This window comes from Oryzias latipes, chromosome 1, assembly GCF_002234675.1.
Source record: "Oryzias latipes chromosome 1, ASM223467v1".
NCBI classification, from domain to species: Eukaryota; Metazoa; Chordata; class Actinopteri; order Beloniformes; family Adrianichthyidae; genus Oryzias; species Oryzias latipes.
The window spans coordinates 33,329,708-33,350,204 of NC_019859.2; the positions used below are offsets into that span (position 1 = coordinate 33,329,708).

Consider the following 20,497-nt stretch of genomic DNA (forward strand, 5'->3'; position numbering starts at 1 on the left):
AGATTGAGTCTCAACTACAACTAAGTAACTAACTCCTGCAATGCTATTTGGACTAACAATAGTCCAAATAGTATTGCAGCAGCCAATGCAACACTCTCTAGCTCCTCCAAGACAAAATGGCCCTCAATAACTATTCCAATGTCTTCTGGTTTGAAGAATCATATTTGACAGCATAAATTCCAATTGTTCTCTCCTTAATTGTCTCTTGAATGATTTCTGCATCATCTGCCTGAAAATGAAGACACAAATCTAGTTTTAACAGAACTTATGATCCAGATTAAAAAGTGTCACATAGGGAGAAATGCACTGTCTCTTTAAGCCGCAACGAATCAAAGTAGTGTATGCCATGTCCATGCTGTTGCCAAGCCACTACGGCGGCTCTGTTCAGGAATACCATTAAGGCTAAAACATATTGGTCCATTAAAAATTGGGTACCGCATCCCTAACAGGATTCCTAATTCTTAACTCTTTTTTGTTTTGTTTTCGTCTTTCTTATTAACTTTCTTGTGATGTCACATCAAGTTAAAAGTAAAAGATTTTTTATACCTATTCATCTGATATTTAAGACAAATTAATACTTTAAAGGCCTTATTTCAGTTGTGCAGGCATTGCAAAAAGTAAAGTAATCCAGAATTCCTGTCATGCATTACAATTAAGAGAAATTAATATTTTAAATTAATGGATTATTTTTAGACAACAAATCTGAAGTGGATTACAGTATTAACTTACTTACACAGCACTGGTTTTAACAGTAAAATAAAGGCACACTGCTCCTCAGCAAGTGCAACGCGCATATTCCAAACTATAATGATGTACCACATATCCTCTTATAAGGATTTCTGAATCTTCATTACAGTAATGTGCACACAAAGCCCCTTGATAATACACTCAGGGCTGAGGTCAACATTATCTTGATCCTGGTTAGACTCAATATTGAAAACATTTTTTCCCTTTGTTTTAAAAAAAAATTTTTTTCAAAATAACAAGAAAAAAACTTGCATACAAAATAAACCTAATTCCATGATAATCTGCAGTCGTCTTCAAATTTATCCGCCATGTCGCTAAAATAAGTTAAGAAGACTGAAAGACAGCACGTCTAACTGCAACAGGAAACTGGTCAGCAAGGGCATTGTGGTGATGCGCTGGAATTCAGCATTTGTCTGAAACAACTGTAGTCGCAATGTGTGGTCAAAAAATAGACTGCAAGCAATACAGGTACAGGAAACTGTAATAGTAACATTAAAATGTTTGTGCAATGTTAGATAGATGGTTGGCTTGATGGCTTGATGGTTACTGCCCCGAGTGCTCCAATTACCACAGGCACCACTGTCACCTTCACTTTCTATGCTTTCTCTAGTTCTTCTCTGAGTCCCTGGTATTTCTCCAGTTTCTCATGTTCCTTCTTCCTGATGTTCCCATCGCTTGGCACTGCCACATCCACCACAACGGCTTTCCTCTGTTTTTTATCCACCACTACAATGTCTGATTGGTTCGACATTACTATCCTATCAGTCTGCATCTGGAAGTCCCACAGGATCTTTGCCTTCTCATTCTCTACTACCTTCTGAGGTGTTTCCCATTTTGACCTTGGGGTTTCCAGTTCATATTCTGCACACATGTTCCTGTATATTATTCCAGCCACTTGATTGTGGCGCTCCATGTATGCTGTACCTGCCAGCATCTTGCACCCTGCAGTTATGTGCTGGATTATTTCAGGCACCTCTTTGCACAGCCTACACCTTGGGTCTTGTCTGGTGTGGTAGATCTGAGCCTCTATCGCTCTGGTGCTCAGGGCTTGTTCCTGAGCTGCCAGGATGAATGCTTCAGTGCTGTCCTTTCTAGGCATTCTAGGACTTCTTGATATCAGCCACTTCAGTTATGGTCCGGTGGGACATTCCATGCAGGAGTTTGTCCTCCCATCAGGATCTGTCCTCCAGCACTGTATCCTCTGCTCTCCATTGCCTAAGACATTAACTGATCAAACTGTCAGTTGGGGCCTTGAGCTTGATGTACTCATGCATCTTGGATGTTTAATCCTGGATAGTGGCTTCTACGCTCACTAGTCCTCGGCTTCTTTCCTTGCGGCTAGCATACAGTCTCAGTGTGCTGGATTTGGGATGGAACCCTTCATGCATGGTGAGGAGCTTTCGTGTTTTAACATCCGTGGTCTGTATCTCTTTCTTTGGCCATCTTATTATTCCTGCAGGGTATCTGATAACTGGGAGTGGATAGCTGTTTATTGCCCGGGTCTTATTTTTGCCATTGAGCTGGCTTCTCAGGACTTGCCTTACTCGTTGGAGGTATTTAGCTGTTGCAGCTTTCCTTGTTTTCTGCTCCAGGTTGCCATTTGCCTGCGGAATTCCAAGGCACTTGTAACTGTCCTCGATGTCTGCTATTGTTCCTTCTGGGAGTGAGACCCCTCCTGTGTGGACTACCTTGCCTCTCTTTGTCACCATCCGGCTGCATTTCTCGAGCCCGAATGACATCCCAATGTCAGTACTGTAGATCCTGGTGGTGTGGATCAGGGAGTCTATGTCACGCTCGCTCTTAGCATATAGCTTGATGTCATCCATGTAGAGGAGGTGACTGATGTTGGCCCTATTTCTGAGTCGGTATCCATAGCCAGTCTTGTTGATTATTTGGCTGAGGGGGTTCAGACCTATGCAGAACAGCAGTGGACAGAGCATCACCTTGGTATATCCCACATTTGATGGACACTTGTGCAAGTGGCTTCCCATTGGCATCAAGGGTGGTTTTCCACAGCTTCATTGAGTTTCCTATGAAGGCTCTTAGAGTCCTGTTGATGTTGTACAGCTCCAAGCATTCAGTGATCCATGTGTGTGGCATTGAGTCATAGGCCTTCTTGTAATCAATCCAGGCTGTGCACAGGTTGGTGTGTCGTGACTTGCAGTCTTGAGCGACTGTTCTGTCGAACAGGAGTTGGTGTTTGGCATAAACACCATGATAAAAAGAATTATAAAATGATGCAATGTATATCCAGTTTTATATATATATATAATATATTTGGGTGTTTTTTGTGAGGAATCAACATTATAAAACATCTAAAAAACTAAAAACATTGATTTTGCATGACACAGGCCCTTTAAAAATAGAAAAATGTGAACAATACATAGTGATTTACTTTCCATTCTTCTTCTGCTTTCTCTTTCGGCTTCTCCCATCAGGGGTCGCCACAGTGAAACAACCCTCCCCTGAGGATGAGTCGCATGGGTAACTTGGCAATGACTTTACGCCGGATGCCCTTCCTGATGCAACCCTCTCAATCCAACTGGGCTTGGGACCGGCACAGCAGCAGAGAAGGGAATAGGGAGCAGCCTGGATTCGAGCCCTGGTTTCACGGACGGAAGGTGCCGCAAACCAGCACGAGCTATACCGGCCCCCTAGTGGTTTACTATCCATTATACTTTTATATTAGTTTACTTTAACAAAGAAGATGTGAGGAACTGGTGGTGAAGGGCCCAGAATGAAGGTCACTGGGTATGGTGGCAAAAATTTAACATTTATTAAATAAACTGAAACATGACCAAACCATGGAAGCAAAAATAAAGGGTGACAAAGCAGAACAGATGACCTGAAAAGCAGACACTTATACTGAGGGTACTAAATGAAGACAACTGTGGATGAACAACCTAAACCTGGTGTAAAAGACAAAGGGCAACTCAGAACATGACCAAAGCAACATAAAAACCAAACTAAACAACAGAACCCTTTTTACATAAGAGTTCATAATTGAGCTTTTTTTATTTTGGTTTGTTTTGCGTTGATCAATTGATTGTGGTAAATGCAATTGATGCACCATTTTGTGTTTCAGCCATGCTCTACTTTGCAAATTTAAAGAACTTTGTTGTTTTTGCATTTTTGAGCTAAAATTATAATAAACCTGTGTTTCTCAGTGTGAATTTTATGTAACGGCTCCCCTCCCAACCCCTAGAAATAACATTGCTTTGAGTTCACTTCTAATTTTAGAGTAGGATCTATATCCCTGACATCGAAACATTTCAGAATGTAATGAGCTGAGAGGGCTACAAGGAGAGTTGCAGCTCAAAGTGGGATTGGCTGTCTCAGAGTTCACGTGTAGAAATTTGTAGGCTTACAGGATAGTCTGACCTGCTGTGTCAACCTGCTTATGTCTCTCATGAGCAAAAGACCTGCACTTACAGTAATGAACATTCCACTGAAGATTACTAATTTGTTTACAAAGATCCCCATAAAACCACTACTTATGGAAAAATAAATCACCAGAGTCTAAAAGTTAATTAATTAGCCTAAAAACTGTAAAGCTTTAAAAAACCTGTGGAGCTTGGAAATACTCAACTTTTAAAAATACTTTCTTGCCAACAGATTTCAGTATGCATAAAAAATGGTCAAAAACAATCCAGAAACTGGATCATGGATTTAGACCAGGCTTTATGTGAAGAGATTAACGTTTTAAGTATGACATTTATTTGTGATAGATAGATAGATAGATAGATAGATAGATAGATAGATAGATAGATAGATAGATAGATAGATAGATAGATAGATAGATAGATAGATAGATAGATAGATAGATAGATAGATGGTTTGAATGCAAGCACCACATCAACAGCCTGGCGGAAATCTTCCCAAACTGTCAAACACCTCACAACAGACTGACACCCATCTGTAACTATCCAGATATTCTTATAAATAAAGAACAATAACAACAAAAAAGTTAAACTCCATGTTAAGAAATCAAGGGGCTCAAGCCAACAAAATGGTAAGCCAACTTGTGTGGCATCACAGATCTAGTGGTGGAACAATAATATTGGGCCCTCTGCAGCGGTTGTGTTAATTAATGGTAAAAAAGAAAAAAAATTACCTGCATGGTAAAACGTTGACTAACTTCCTTACTGCTCCACTTTTAGACAACATCAAGAATCCAAATATTATGATAAGAATTTCTAAACTGAAATCACATTTTAATATGAAATATATTTATTTTCTATACTACACATTATTTACTTGGAAACATATTAAATTTATTAGTATTATTAATTATTTTTTAATACTTCTCTACCTAGTAGGAAGAAATACATCAAGAAAAAAGGAAATATTTTCAGTTACAATTTTATTCCCCTCCTTATTTTTTTCCTTGCCTTTTTTATCTACTACATTCTTTACTGTTTTTTTTACCTTAATTTAGATTTGTTTTTATTCTGTTCTTGTTCTGCCTATTTTATTTGTCTTCCAGCATTTTTGTTTGCAACAAACGGCTTGCTTTCTCTTTGTGTTTTCCTCTTCTCAAAGCCCTTCGGATCAATCTGCCTCATTTTTAAAAACTGCTTTGAATCATCATTTAAACTCTGCCAGTGTTGTCAGATAGATTCATGATTTTCCAGCCCAAACGTCATCCCAAGACCACCAGACCCATGGAAAAAACACCCAAAATATAAATCAGTGATTAATTACCAGTAATAAATCATCCATTATTTGTTACTTCTTGATTCATGAAAGTCCATTGTTGACTCATTTTTAATGAGATTACCATTTTTGCAGTCAGACTGAAACACGAAATAATGGACTCTTATTGCGCTTTGCTATCAACCACTGATGTTTTCCTCAAAGATTAAGAACAACTTAAAAAAAAAAAAGGGAAAAAATGTTACAAATATTAAAACACTATAAGAGTTCTACTTTAACTTACTGTCATGAACAAAAGTGGAAACTGTTCTTGTATTTTTACTTTCATGAAATTAAGTTAGTTAAAAAAAATCTCCCTGTGAAACATAATTTCAGTCAGACAACTCTTGCAGAAGAATATTTATTTCACAACATCTTTAGGTTGACATTCACAATTTGATTCACAACTTCGTTTTGGCATAAGGCTCCGTTCAATTCCTTGAGACACTTATTTTTTCCATACACTTTCGGGTAACAACCCCCGTAACGGAGCCCACAGGTGGAAGCCGGGGAGGAGGGAGGGGCAAAGAATGAGCGCTGAAGGTAAGACAGAATGAACAATTGCACACCTGACTTAAATAGGACGCTAAGCAGGTGGGTTAATTAACTGACCCGCCCTAGGGGAGTAACCTGCAATTCTGCCGAGTGTCTGCCCGAAATGCGACGAGTCGCTATTTCAGTCAGACAACTCTTGCAGAAGAATATTTATTTCACAACATCTTTAGGTTGACATTCACAATTTGATTCACAACTTCGTTTTGGCATAAGGCTCCGTTCAATTCCTTGAGACACTTATTTTTTCCATACACTTTCGGGTAACAACCCCCAACACCGAGATCATCCAGAAGAAGAAAATGTAAATGTGAATGTATAATCAGTGTGTAAATAAGATGAGGTGTGTTTTCGGCATCATTCCATTTTCACTTCATTTCATTTCATTTTCCAGTATGACTGCTATGCGTTTACCCGGCACCATTGACCGTTTGGCCGATCCCTTCGAGAACCACTCTACGAAGGGAACATTCTATCTAGTGTATCTGCTATGTGTTTACCCGGCACCATTGACCGTTTGGCCGCTCCCTTCGAGAACCACTCTACGAAGGGAACATGCTATCTAGTGTATCTGCTATGTGTTTACCCGGCACCATTGACCGTTTGGGCCGCTCCCATACGAGAACCACTCTACGAAGGGAACATGCTATCTAGTGTATCTGCTATGTGTTTACCCGGCACCATTGACCGTTTGGCCGCTCCCTTCGAGAACCACTCTACGAAGGGAACATGCTATCTAGTGTATCTGCTATGTGTTTACCCGGCACCATAGACCGTTTGGCCGCTCCCTTCGAGAACCACTCTACGAAGGGAACATGCTATCTAGTGTATCTGCTATGTGTTTACCCGGCACCATTGACCGTTTGGCCGCTCCCTTCGAGAACCACTGTACGAAGGGAACATGCTATCTAGTGTATCTGCTATGTGTTTACCCGGCACCATTGACCGTTTGGCCGCTCCCTTCGAGAACCACTCTACGAAGGGAACATGCTATCTAGTGTATCTGCTATGTGTTTACCCCGGCACCATTGACCGTTGGGCCGCTCCCGTTCACCAGGGGAGCATACTATCTGAAGAGAGAGAGAGAAGACTGGAGGGGAGCAAACGAGATTACACAACCTGATTCAATTTAAACACCATGCATTTTAAACTCATCATTCGCGGCTTCCACTTGAGGAAGGACTTCTCTTAAGATAATTATTTTCCTTACGCTTTAGGGTAACAAACCCCCAACCCAAGATCATCCAGAAGAAGAAAATGTGAATGTATAATCAGTGTGTAAATAAGATGAGTGGTGTTTTCGGCGGCATTCCATTTTCACTTCATTTCATTTCATTTTCCAGTATGACTGCTATGTGTTTACCCGGCACCATTGACCGTTTGGCCGATCCCTTCGAGAACCACTCTACGAAGGGAACATTCTATCTAGTGTATCTGCTATGTGTTTACCCGGCACCATTGACCGTTTGGCCGCTCCCTTCGAGAACCACTCTACGAAGGGAACATGCTATCTAGTGTATCTGCTATGTGTTTACCCGGCACCATTGACCGTTTGGGCCGATCCCTTCGAGAACCACTCCACGAAGGGAACATGCTATCTAGTGTATCTGCTATGTGTTTACCCGGCACCATTGACCGTTTGGGCCGCTCCCATACGAGAACCACTCTACGAAGGGAACATGCTATCTAGTGTATCTGCTATGTGTTTACCCGGCACCATTGACCGTTTGGGCCGCTCCCATACGAGAACCACTCTACGAAGGGAACATGCTATCTAGTGTATCTGCTATGTGTTTACCCGGCACCATTGACCGTTTGGGCCGCTCCCATACGAGAACCACTCTACGAAGGGAACATGCTATCTAGTGTATCTGCTATGTGTTTACCCCGGCACCATTGACCGTTGGGCCGCTCCCGTTCACCAGGGGAGCATACTACCTAAAAGAGAAAGGGAAAGAAATGAAATGGGAGCCGACAGAAGAAGTACTCATACCTGATTTTAGAACGTAAAGCCCACGTCCGCAAAACGCTGTGCGGAACTACAATTTTAGCCGCCATGAACGACCCTAGGATGACACAAACTTACATCCAATACATGACATTCTATGCCATGCTGAAATAACCCCATATACGAAGCTTCCATCTCATACTATGACGGGGTTAACGGCCATAAACATTTCATCTGGCATAATATTCACACAAGCTCAGTAACATCCATTAATCTAAGCTGCCATCACACTATGACGGGCTCGACGCCACAACATCCATTAGGCATGCTACTCACGCAGGCTTAGTAACTTCCATTATTACGAACTCCCAACGACAATTCCACAACGAGCCTAACGGCCACAAAGTTCTCCCATTTGGCATACCAATTAAACGCCCTCAAACCTCCATGAAGTCGAGTTCCATTACACTAACATATAAATGAACTTACGAACCAATTTTGTAGCTCCATCGCATACCAATACAAACCCAGAACATCCTTAATTTTTTAGGCTTCCACCTGACAAATAATTTTCTTTCAACATTTATAATCCAAGAATTTCACACTCATTCCGCCGCTGACATAGATTGATTCAAGCCAGAAATGTCCTTGGAACGCAGAGGAGGTCCACCACCTCTTCACTTTCAGTGCAGCAATAGGTGCGTTGAGCAGTCATCGTTGCAGCACCAGACCAGGGAATGCAGGGGTGACAATCGGCAGAAATGGAGCAGCTGACCGGGGAGTAGGCGTTCGCAGGCTCAGGATGCGATGCATAGATAAAGACAAAACCAGTATTAGTCTTGGCAAAGAACATACAAATAACCCAGAAACTGATCAGTTTTAAAATGCTTGAGACAAAATGGAATAACACTGCTTTTAAAAGAACAATACTGAGAAGCGAAATTCGGTAGAAGTTAAGAAAAAGTCCCATTGTGGAGTCATCGCACAATGGAAACCACCATAATCAAAAATTCCAACAGAGAAGTGACAGTGAAATACAGAACCTGCACAAAAACTTAACACCAAATTTTATGTACACCAGTGGTAAGAGAAGTAACTTTCAAAAGTTCCAAAGGGACGCACCTGCGGAAGGTCACGGAGGAGCAGGCACTGGGAAGTATAACCGAGAACCAAGGAGATTGTAGATGAGGAAGGTCAACATCGCACGTAGCAACGGAGTGCGGCTCGGCCGGATTTGATTCTTGCATCCGATAATAGAGGTGCTGGAATAGGTGGAAACAAAGCACAGACCACTGAAATGAAGTAACCAAGGATGTCCGGATACTCCAAAGACAGGATGAACGACGGGCAGCACAACACGAAGATTACATAGGGACAGAGAGGCGCGCATCAAAACCAAGATCCGAGCAGAAACAAATGATCCGGATGGCGGAGACCCATCCGTCTTCCTTGAATAAAGCGGAACCGAAATCCAAAACGAGTGTCTGACAGAACAACTTATAGAGATGGCATAGTCAGCCGAGCGAAAACGAAAATCAGAAGGAACACGAGGAAAAAAGCCGCCGATGCCAAAATCAAAGCGGAGGAACCGAGGCGCGACAGTTCCCACACAATCGCGTCGACATGAACGTCCGGGTGTCACCTTAGTGCCGATCCAAAACAGAAACGGCCCCTGGGAAAAGCCCATCATTAACCCCCCCACGACAAATCCCCAAACAACCAAAGAACACACAACCAGAACGCCAAAAAACACAAAAAACAAAACAAAACACCAGTGTGCGTGAGTGGACAGGCCATGCGCAAACTGACAGACGCACACACAACGGGGCAGAATTTAGTTCCGCCGAAAGCCAGGGGAACATTCGCTACTTTACCTCCTCTCCCCCTCACACTAAAGAGACCTACCAATAAACCAACCCATCCAAATACAGGTCAACTAGCAATTGTACACAGCTTCAAAGAAAGCAAAACAAATAGCCGCCACTGAATAATGGCCCAGACAGCAGAAACCGGACCAGAGTCTGAAAACGCACTGTGCCTTATAGAGAACTGCAAGTCCCAGGGTCCTTAGGAGCGTGACGTCACAGACGACAGCGACAGCAGGAAAACCCGGAAGAAAACACAGCACAGAAGCCGAAGCCAACGCACGCCGCTCACCAAGCATTCCGGCGACTACGGCACCCAAAAACGCCGAGACATCTCCCGATCGATCGCCACAGACAACCCGACTGAGGCAGGACACTGCTCCGTAGACACGCAACGCGACACGCAGGCACGCGACACGAGAGCCGCGGATCCGAAGACGCGCAACGAGCCGGAAGCCGAAACACAGGGGCAGACGCGGGGAGACGGATGTCCCCCCCCCCGCAGCTGCATCCAAGGAAACACCTTGGCCTTCAGCATCCATGTCTCCCCAGAAAGCTCTACTTAAGCTTTTTGTTTTTTTGTCTACTTGTGTCATTTAGTGGGTAATCAGAATTACTCTTCCCTATCAGGAAACCTGCAAGTTGCACAGTGAAACTATAAGGAGACAACTAGAGGCATTTTGCAACCAATTAGTAGAAAAATGGGCATGCCTGAAAGTGCTGAAATGCTCATTAAAACCATCAATGCAGACTAAGGCCTGTTTCACATAGCATACACATGTGTACTGCTGAACTTACCTCCTCACGTGGCCCACTTGTCGGTTGGATTGGTGTGCATAATTTTCTTTTTTTTTGCATTGATTTTGACTGTATTTTGCAAGAAAGGTGCAGTTTCCTAAATTATACTTCCTTATGAGCTTTTTATTTTTTTTCCTGACAGCATCATGTATCTATATGTGTTTGTTATTTCTACATCAAACTTTCTAAAATAGAAAAAAACAAAAAAAGTGTAGCATCTTGCTGCATATCACGCTTGGTGTAAGGCTACCAAAAAATTAGTCTCTTTTACATTAACAACCTTGGTTTTGTAATTGTTTTCTGACTTAGCACTTAAATTGCTTCAGTTTTTAAAAGTTTTTTTGCAGCATTGCTGGAGCTAAGTTTAAGACCCGCCACTCCACATGATTTCATACGGAGAAAGAGGGAAGAATTTGTTGCCTGTTTCAACATCATTTGCAGGTGTTACAAATGATCTGTTGATACAAAGAACGTTCATTGAGACAAAAAAAATTGTCCGCCAATTCTGCAATTTGATTAACTTGAAAAGATGTAAAAGGTCTGTATAGTTCCTCCTGGGTACACTTTGACTGTAAGAAGAAGAATGTAAACAAAAATCCAAGAAACCACATTATAGAGTTTTTTAAAAAAAATGTATTTATATATTAGTGAAGTTATAAGTATTGGGTGAATAATAATGGAACCTAAAACTTTTCTATGATTTATTTTTGTTTGCAATGACATTTTTGTTACTGGAAAATCCAGCCATGTTTCATCCCTAATGCATTCTCTGATGGAAATAGTCTCTTTCCCAAAATCTTCCCATACTTGGACCCATTTGTTGTGTACTTCTTCTTGTAAATGAAAAAATTAGAAGAACAGGAGGCCAACTTTTTGAGATTTTGTTAAGAAAATCAGAATTGTCAAAACACACACACACACTTTATATATATATATATATATATATATATATATATATATATATATATATATATATATATATATATATATATATATATATAATAAAAAATTCCAGCAGACACCTGTAAAGACCTCAGACATCTCAGTCCAGAAAAGTGCAGTGCTAGGAACAGCTAAGATACTGCAGGACCCTCATACTCCCAGGCCTCTGGTAGAGGACCCAAGCTTAGATGAGAAACCACACGCGTGTCATGGCTACAGAACAACAAAGACCCAGCCGCTGAAACCTGGAAAAAGACACAGCTGAGAACTGGCATGGAGAGTAAGTGGATTTAATAATCAGGTAAGTTAGAGAGTAGGCAGGTTCCGTGAGATCCACAATGCGAGAGACAGAGTCCTGTGGCGTCACTAGTGGATTCGTCTGCAGGATTTGGAGACGGCAGCGCTGATGGAGGTCCGTGAGGTAGGCGGAACGGCAGAGGCTCGTGGTGTGACTGGGTGGAGCAGACAGGATGTGTTTTCCGGACAGAAGCTGATTCAGGCGACCACTCCTGGCTATGGATTCCTGGAGACAGGTGAGTACAAAGTATTAAGCGCAGGCTTAAAACAAGATAGTAAACTAGAACGAGACTTGAAGACCAAATATGCACCATCAGGGGCAACGGACTGGCGATGAATACTGATCCAGGAGCTCCTTAAGAAGGCAAGCGGTGAGACGGGGTAAGTGGTCGCAGCTGTGATGAATCAGAAACCAAGCGGAGAGGAGATGGGGAGGAGACTGACAGAGGCACCATAAGGATGAAAGATTTTTTCTTTTTCTTTTTTTTTATAATTTTCTCTGATAAAAAATATACCCTTATATATATATATATATATATATATATATATATATATATATATATATACACTCTAAACCCTTTCCATTTTATAATACAGTTTTAAAAATGTAAAATTCTGCATTTAGCCAAAGCAGGACTGCAAAGATTTGCTTTAACTCTGCCACAATCTTGTGTGTGTGGGAGGGGTTGTGGGTATATATGTTTGATAAGATTAGTGCCACCCACCCCTAAGGAATATCATTAGAGTTCTGTCGTCTCACCTCCTGGTAGAAAAAATACCTGGCATCTGGGAGTTTATATTCCATCTTCTTTACAACTCTCTCTCACTCTTTATTGCTTCACCAAATTACCAATCAATCTTGTACACTCACCTTGCTCTCACTCTTCTGCCAACCACCAACCCATTCTCTTGTGTGTGTCCCAGCCTCTATGAGATTCATCTGAAGGTGTATTCAAACACATCCTACTGACTAGCTTTGTTACCTTCTCTTTCATGCTCATCTGGCTATTCTTCTCATTCCTCTGTGATCATATCCTCTTTGCATTTTTTCTAATCCTCCTTATGTTACCTAAGTCATCTGTCACTCTTCCTTAATGTCTCCTTCACGTATAGAGCCTGATTTCTTTTTAAAAACTCTCTAGTGATTGGCTGTCACTGCTGATTGCATGACTTTGACACCTCTTTCCCCCCTTTGCCATCCCTCTACCATCCCAGTACCTATAATTTTTCTTTGTCACCATGGAGATCCTGTCTGCTAGTGCAAGAAATGTCAAAGGTTTAAAAGAGGTGAAAGAAATATGAGAGCAGGTGAATTTTCATGACGATTCATGTCGCATAAAACTGACGGTGGGAAAAAAAGAACAATCAAGAGCCAAGGAAAAAAAGTCATGGCTTCATTCACATTGTCTGATTCAAAAAAAGGTGCTTGTGGAGTAAAGTCGCATGCTCTTCGCTCACAGATCCCCTTTCTTGGGAAATTCCACATTAAATAATAGAACGTGTTAAGGGGAAGGAATCGAAAATAAAAGTGTAGAGGACAAATAAGTGGTTCAGTAAATTTGATGTAAATCGACTTAAAAATCTTTAGAGAGCAGTCATCTGAGAGGACCAATCAAGGTGAAGCTGCTCTTTGTTGTACTACACCATCTGCACTCTGGCTGCTAGGCATCTGTCCATACATCTTTACATTAGGGTCCAAGCTTTTTTTCAAGAATAAGCAAGGTTGGGGCTGACTTCCCAGTCATTACATTTTAAAACAACTGGTTTTAGAAAAAGAGTATTACAATAAATGTAATTTCTTTATATAAATGTAGTTTTGCCAAATCTTTCATGTCTGAAGTCCATGAAAGAGAAGTCAGAGAAGAAAAGAAACTGACATGGCAAGGAACTGGAGCAATTACTTTTTAATTGACAGCGCTGTAGCTCTTGAGCCACCGTCACCTCACTTTCTGGCAACCTTTCTTTAACTTTACATTTTGATATACAAGTTCATGAGAAAGACTTTTAAAGCTTTTCCTGTTTAGTTTGTTTACCTTTAAAGTGGGAAGTCGTTTGCTGGATTTCTTCCATAATAACTCAAGCATGGAAGGCAAAGTAAGAAGTCGAACTGGCAATGTTTTAGACCAAAGTAAAATGACTGGAATACTGGAAATGACTGGAATGACTGGCAAAAAGACAAATAAATTGGGTCCTTTAATTTACCCTTTCAATCCATTGACACCGATGATTAAATACTTGCTATTCATTTTTGAGGAGCAGCAATTTTATGTGTTTGATTATGAGCTGCAATGCATCAACTTTACAAAATACAGTACCTACATAATTTCCTTATTTTTAGATGTGAATTACCAGCATTAGCTTTCTTTGGTATTTTGGCTAGCGCATCTTTAGCTGCGGTTACAAGGACAAAAGTAAAGTAATCGGAATAACTGATCAGAGTAAAAGTGCTTCATGTAAACACACCTTTCGGAATACTCTGACCCGATCAGACTCATTCAGATCTAAATCTCCTTCCGATCGAGATGGGTGGGTTATGTTGATTGTTGATCCGATCGTGGTGCATGTAAACAGGACCTGCCGGATGCTCTGTGCTAGCGAGGGGGCTTTTGAATGCAGAAATGATATTCCGTACAGTTCTGAGAAACCGCGCTAATAATTACATAGATTAGTGTAACCAATTGTGTCCAGACAAAATCAATTCTGATGTCATTCCTAGATTTCCGTGCAGCCATTGCGGCATTGACTGCATGGATTTTAAGTGCATCCAAAGCTAAATGTTGTTGGCATGTACTAACCTAATCCTAATCCTTCTTTCAGGTTCATACAGCCAAGAATAGAGCAGTGGCCGCATGGATTGATAAAATTAAGAGCGAACAGGCTCTTAATAATAATCATAACAATAATAAAAGCACATTTAGAAGATCACGTCGCTCTATGCCGCTGCTTTGTTTGTTTACAACAGAGCTCGCTATTTCTTTTTCTACAACCGCTTCCGGTATTTTAGAAAGTTCTGCACATGTAAAAATGATTTAATCAGATCGGTAGCGTGGCGTTTACAAACAATTGTTGTAATCGGATAAAGTTTTTGTGGGCCCACGTACGCAGTTCAATCCTAATCCAATCTTTGACCCGATCAAAGATATCAAAGATATTTTGCACATGGAACCGCAGCTATTGGCTTGCATCCTGCATGTGTGCAGTGTTTTGCCAGAATGTTTTTTGCACCCTAGAAACTGTTTTCAGTGAGATGATCAGCAACTTTTTTTAAATATATTTTTTTAAGTTTTTGGAACAACATAAAGAATCTGATGTGATGCAGTGGCTGTCCCTCTTTCTAAAGTAACCAGGCTCAAAGATGTCTGCAGTCATCAGATAAAGAGCAAAAAATAAGTTAACTTCCCAGTTAAAACAGTTTTCACATTTTTATTTTTATTTTTTGTAGAGTCCTTACACTGTTAGTTAGTAATATTTTCCCAAAAAACATGTAATTAAACTAAACAATTTGACATTTTTATAGAGGTTAGCTCTAAATTCCCATCTACAATTCAATTTATTTTAAAAAATAGCCCAGAGAGAAAACAAAAAAAGAAAATGTTTGACAATGTCCAGTAGCGAGTGTGAAAGGATGACACATGGAGTGTTACCTCTGGTGTGTGCAGGCCTTCAACTGTAATTTCTAAAACGACTTTAGGCAGTCGTTTTCATGCTGTAGCCTCTTTTGTGCCTCAGCATGCAGGCCACCAGGTTTGGCAGACGTGTTGCCTGTGACGTTTAAGCATTCGATTTCTTTGGGGGGGTCTACGTCCAAAGGTCCCATCCTTAGCCTTTTGCACAGAATCTTGTGGCTGAGATTACACTGAGGCTCTTCTATTGCCTGAAGTGCCTGTAATGGTTTGAAAATAGCGACTCGTCGCATTTCGGTCAGATACTCGGCAGAATTGCAGGTTACTCCCCTAGGGCGGGTCTGTTAATTAACCCACCTGCTTAGCGTCCTATTTAAGTCAGGTGTACAATTGTTCATTCTCTCTTACCTTCAGCGCTCATTCTTTGCCCCTCCCTCCTCCCCGGCTTCCACCTGTGGGCTCCGTTACGGGGGTTGTTACCCGAAAGTGTATGGAAAAATAATTGTCTCAAGGAATTGAACGGAGCCTTATGCCAAAACGAAGTTGTGAATCAAATTGTGAATGTCATCCTAAAGATGTTGTGAAATAAATGTTCTTCTGCAAGAGTTGTCTGACTGAAATATCAATTAAAACAACTACAATGCCTGGATAGAATACGACAATAAAGATCACTATTGAAAACATAAATATATGTTTTGTATTTGTATTTTCAAATGATATTCCTGTCAGAGAAAATATTATATCAATTCTAGCGTCACCAAAACTAGAAAATATTAAAACCACAAGACAAGTTTTCAAGTCATGATACTTCCACACAGGTGGACATGATCAGATAAAACATTTTTTCACTCTTTTTTTAAGCAATCTATCTTCAAAGTCCTAAAAGAGCCACATTATTAGCCATTATGGAATCTTATCTTTGACACTCAGCTGAGTCCTTGCATAAAGAGCAGGTTTTTCTGCAGCGTGTCATGCACTCTTGATGTGGTTGTTCATTTCCCTTTTGAAGGGCTCTGCTAAATCTGCACTAAATAACTGTCTGTGTGCTGTTCAGTTTGTGTTTAGGATTATTTATCTCAAGAGTAGAGAAGGTATTAAGAGTGCTGTTGCGTTTGAAGTGCCGCAGGACGCTGTGCTAAGTTTCTCATTATGTATAGTGACATATTTGAACAAACTCTATCTATCAGTAATTTTTTTATCTGAACATAGCCTTGGTATTTTTTAAAAACACTTATGTGTTTAAAAACGAGTAGTGCTGAAGGATAAAGTAAATTATAAACACAATAAATACATAGCAGTAGATAAATCCATCCATGTTAAATCGCTGTTCACCTCACAGAGCCATCATATGTCCCCTGACCCCCCACCCCAGCACCTACAGGCACAACTCTCCTTTCTAGAGCTCACTCTTCTTCTGTTGACTTGAACTCTGCTAAACAAGTTAGCAGAGAACTTAAGAGACTCCATGTTAAGAAAGCAGCGGGTCCAAGGAATAAACCAGGCTGCCTAAGGTCTGCACTGCCAAGCTCAGAGAACCTGAGCCTGCACCTGAAGATACTAGTTCATCTCCCCAAGAAAGGACACAATAGAAAAACCGAATGACTTTAGACCTCTGGCCTTTACCTCTCACCTTATGAAGACCACATTGCTGCTGGAGGTTTACATCACACGGCCAGAGGTACGACAAGCTGAGCACCATTTCCTGTGGGGAAATGGTGGAAAAAGGGAGAAAGTGGCGTGTAGCTTTGGAAGATGTCGAACTCAAGCCAGGAATTGTCTTTAGTAGATGTTATTCCATTTAAGAAATGTACATTTAATAATTTGTCTTTTGATTTATGAATTTTATATTCATAAAAAGAGCAAGTTTCACTAGGAATTTTACCGCTTTAGGCTATAAATGATCTTTTGTAGGGAGCAAATAAAACTAAAAGACTGCTGTTTTTATATTTATTACAAGATTAACATGAACATAAACTATATATGGGCAAAATTCAAGAATGCAAGTGAAAGATTGTGTCTGTTAGGGAAAGTTTGAGGATGAGAAAAGTAATGCCTCAGAGCTGTTTGAGAGAAATATTGAAATCTAAAGAACACAATTCAGTTAAACTGTTAAAAATATTACTTTGGATTAAAAAAGAAAAAAGTTGTCTGTTTCTCGACCATCAGACTGCAAGCACAAGGCTGAGAGGGTCTCCTCACCCCAGAGTGGCTTTAAGGTTGACCGAGATTTGGCTTCCACACAAAGCTCACCAGATGAAGGTGGTTCTCCCAGTCCCACTCTCCACTGGGCTAATTAACCAGGACAAGAAACTCACCAACAGACCACACTTTGGCAAATTGAAGGATGGCACTGCACATCAGATCTTTTGATTACAAGGGCCAACGTGATGATACTGGAAGAAATAACCAAGACAGCTTTTGCTCATAGAGAAGGTGAAGGTTGTGTCCTCTTACAACCTTGGTCTGCAGCTTGAAGACAAACTGGACTGGTCTGTGAACCACATGTACTTATAGTGATAGAAGCTGACTAGCATGGACTTCCTGAGGTGGCTGGCAGCCTTCAAACTATGCAGGAAACTGCAGCAGCTGTTTAGAAGTCTGTCGTTGCCAATGGTCTCTCTTATGTGCTGGGGAAGAAACATCAAGAGGAGGGACGCTGACAGACTGATCGAGCGTGTCAGCTCTGCAGTGAGACTGGAGCTTGAGTCAGTTGTGGTGGTTGCAGAAAGAATAGCACTAGGAAAACTGCTCGCCACCTCGGATGATGTCTGTCATTTACTGCACACCACCATTGCAGCACAGAAGAGCTTCTTCGGCAGCAGGCTGCTCTCCACGAACTGCTCCATAGACAGACTCCCAAAGCCTTTCCCACCCTGTACAATAACAAACCGCAACATCATAGAACTAATTACCTGTGATCAGGTTACATGGTGTCTAATGTCCATCATATTTTTATTTTTCTTTATGTCTATATCGATAAATAAAAAATGTGATGTGAATTTTTCATCTTACTGTGTCAGTTTATATTTGTGGTAAATCAGCAACAGCCCAGCAGAGTTTCCTTTGTCAATCTCCCCCCTTGGTTCTTCATGCACCACGTTTTTCCTTCCCTCCATGCCTCTCTTCAGGTCCTCTGCCCTCTCTTTTGCTGCTGGGATGCACAGGGTAATGGTGCCTGTCATGTGGAGTCTGTTCTATTAGTATGTGGCCCAGGCTAGTTGACTCATGCATTCACTTGCCCTTCTACTCTTATTCCTGCTTAATTAAATATTTTCCTGTCAACCACTGATGTCTTATTACCCTCGTTTAGCCACTTTTATTAATCACTTCTGCTTTTAGGCTTTGTCAGCATCCTTGTACTTCACAGTGTAAACGGTGACAAGATTACATCTCAGAGAACTTTGGTTGAATGTCCAGAATTAAATTCTATGCTCTCCTTCCTGATAATGGAAATGTGTAAATCCCCTCAGATATCACATGAAACCAAAGATCAGCAAAGTGCCTGTGAGCTGCACAACTTACATTACATCTTTAATACCTTGAAGTAATCAACTTCACAGGGAGAGGAAAAAAATGAAGCCGGGCACAGAAGGAGAACTAATAACAGTGAAGTCAGTACAGTAATTGCATGAAAGCTAGGCTGCTGCTTTAGTGGCTGGGGAAAAGGAATGTGTCCTTTCAAAATGGTGGGATGCTCAGCTTAGGTGGCTGGAGCCTCCAGCATCGTTTAATGCTATGGGCAGATTATATAGCTTGTATTGGGCTTTATCAGAATAAAAATTCTAAAACAAGAAGCATTATACGACAGGTTACTTCACACAGCTTGATTAAAAATACAGTTTACTCTCCTGAACCCAGTATGCAAGTAGATAATTTGTGGAAGTTTTTCCTTTTTTTTTTTTTTTACTTTGGCTTTACTTGTTTGTTTACTACCTTTGATAACAAATTCCAAGTTTTTTTTAATTTTTTTAATCTTGCTTATTACTATGCAAAACAAGTCCTTTTTATCGACTCAGTAAAAATGGATCGATTTACATTTGTGCAAAAGCTTGTTTGTGTGTGTTTGTGTGCATTTCTCAGCATGAGTCGAGAGAGCAGGTTGTCAGGCACTGTAGCATATGGTGTACACCCAGGTGATGAGCCAGCCTCTCTTCTGAGAGTGTATGTGTGGATGCCTGCATGTAGTAAGGTATGGGAGTGTCTTACTTTCTCTCAGATGACCATCTGTGCCCTGCTTCTCAAAGGAGCCCTTTGCACCCCGCACCAGAGACAAATGAATTATTTAACTTTTACTTACAGTGACACCCAAACCATTTGTTACTTTCTCTCAGATGGCAGTGGTCTGGAAACAATCACATGGATTCTCCACTCCCACCCTCCCACCTGCCAAAGCTCTCTTTGACCCTGTCTGGTCCACTTAATGGTCCTCACACCCACGCTCGACATCACAGTGAGACTCACATCATAACTTAGTCAACATGTTTTAATATTGATCTCCTTGCTTCCTTCTTCTTTTACTCGAGCCTAAATGTGCTCATTCTGTTTTTTTGGCACACTCAGTTTTGCTTCTCTTTATTCCTTGGTATTCACTTTCTATCCAAAAATGTCAATCTTCCTCCCAGCTTCAGCTAGCGGGACTGTGGCCGCTTGAGGAAATCCAATAAGGTTGATTAAGTGATGACAGTATAATTACAGCGACGGCACAGGCACAATCAATCTCTTGCTTCCTGAACAGGATAAATGAGCCAACCTGGGTCATCAGCATAAAGGAGATAACTTCCCTCAGAACACACTGACAGAAAATGGGTGATCAAATTAAAAATCCGATGAGAAGAAAGACAAAAAGACTCTTTCTTATCAGTATAAGCCCTTGTCCATCCCTGTATACTAGACACTGAAATGTAAATAAGGCTCATGAAAATACAAGATTAACTTTTTAACTCTACAAACCAAAAGATCCAGAGGGAATATTAATTATAAGCAATACGCTTCTACAACTTTACTAGAGTTTCTCCTGGACAGGCAGCTGA

General features: G+C 40.9%; 1 long non-coding RNA gene across 1 annotated transcript; it reads right to left on the reverse strand.

The window, feature by feature from the left end:
• Window positions 1-8,443: 8,443 nt before the first annotated feature.
• Window positions 8,444-10,244, reverse strand: LOC111948330. Its single transcript, XR_002874295.1, has 2 exons — window positions 10,100-10,244; window positions 8,444-9,204 (listed from the first exon to the last, which is right to left on the reverse strand). It is a non-coding gene; the product is annotated as an uncharacterized LOC111948330 (long non-coding RNA).
• Between the last annotated feature and the right edge of the window lie 10,253 nt (window positions 10,245-20,497).